We start from the raw sequence: 1,927 nt of genomic DNA, 5'->3' as shown, positions 1-1,927 counted from the left end.
TGTTGTATGATTGAAATTCAAATTCAACAACCTCAAATAAACAGAATCACAAAATGATTTGTCAACTACCAAACCATTAAATGGATAAGTTAAAATCAACGTGTTGACATTGTTGAGTTGCAAGGATACACCAAAACGAAATACAACCAAACCTGGTGTATCATCGTCTTAATACATAATTGCATTAAGACTACTTAAACGATGTGTCAAACGAAAAGCATATATATAGTTTCGCATGAAATAACTGATCGTGATTAGCACAAGCTACAAGTTTATACCGACACCACAAGGTGTCGTAGTGATTTAAATAATTCAATAATAGCGGTGGCCGAACAAGTATCACCGTGTATGAAATCAGATGGAGGGCTCAACGAAGTAAATGTGAATGTTTGTTCCAAACAAACATCATGAGATTTTCAATTAATAGTGAAACAAATAAATAATGTTTTCCGATCGAAAATGAAAGAGCAATAGATATCACAAAATATTCGATCGATAATTAAAGAACCGTTAAGAGGTGCACCGAAATATGACATGAACTTGTGTACCATTATCTTAATACACGATTGTATTAAGACCACTGTAATATGATAATTCAGCAAAACAGATTTAATACAAATAAACAAATAAATAAATAACTAAATCCGTGCATGATGTGAGCAACGAGATTAGCGCAAGCTTCAGACTTGTAAAAAAACGCCACCACAAGGTGATCGTGATCAAAGAAACGATTCAACGAAGTCGAAGACCAAACAAGCCTACTATGGTTCGAAACAAACGAAGTGCTTGTTGGGATTAATTCGAATATGATAGCCTCAATCCATCATATGGAATCTTAAATCGAATATATATTACGAGCAAGTTCAATCAATTGAACTTGGTTGAAACATAATCCAACAATGAATTCATGTATCAATAAAAGTTTCGACATGGCCACAACGAAAAACCATGCATGCCACTCAAAAGAGGATGAGTTTTCCAAGAAATCCGTCGGCTCAATATCAAGGAGTCAACACTTAACAATAATACGAGTCATATAGATCACAATGCAAAGATTGAGTATATCGAAATAATATATGAAACGTTGATGAAACAAACATTCGAAATGAAACCACATGCGTTGTGACAACTCGTACTTCGAACCTGTATTTGTATTGTGTATAACGTATGTGAACGTGCTTTGATTTTTATGTGTTCGGAGTTATTAAATGCTATTATGTGCAATGTGTTTTACAAGTATGTTTAATGGCCCAATCGCACAATGGTTAGACATTGTTAAACCGAACCGCACAAGCCATTGGGCTTCACACTTGCACGCGGACCTTAGGGCAGCCCATGTAAGGGCCGGCCCACCCCCCCTTATACCGTGTAAACACTTAGGGACTTGATCCTTTTCTCATTTGTTACACAACACAAGAAAACACACACAACCCTACCTCTCATTCTCTCTCTCTCGTCTCCTCTTAGAACCGGCCGAGACTTTCCTTGTTCATTCTACAATTCGGACCCTACAATTCGGTAAGTGTCTCATTAATGGCTAGTACTATATGTGATGTTGTTAATTATCGGATTTACATGATCGGTTAGGGTTTTGATAGTGATTCGGTTGATATGTTGTATGATATTTGTGTACATGATAAACGGATTTAAGTCGCCATCCTTGTTATTGACCTTGTTGTAAATCAGATTGTATGATTAGAACCGAATAAGATACAAATCGGCTGTTATGTATTGTTTGATCGGATATGTTTATGTATTGTTTTGGACAAGCGTTCTTGATTATGTTTGGTATTAGGGTTCATAAGAATTGATGTTGATTTTCCCTGTTTGATCGATAATTGCCATATTATGAAACTGATAAAGATTGGTAATTGATGATAATTGTCATGTTTGATCTGTTTCCGAAACTGTTGAACCTGTTTGCTGA

Source organism: Helianthus annuus, chromosome 15 (assembly GCF_002127325.2).
Source record: "Helianthus annuus cultivar XRQ/B chromosome 15, HanXRQr2.0-SUNRISE, whole genome shotgun sequence".
NCBI classification, from domain to species: Eukaryota; Viridiplantae; Streptophyta; class Magnoliopsida; order Asterales; family Asteraceae; genus Helianthus; species Helianthus annuus.
Note: the sequence above shows the minus strand (reverse complement) of the source record.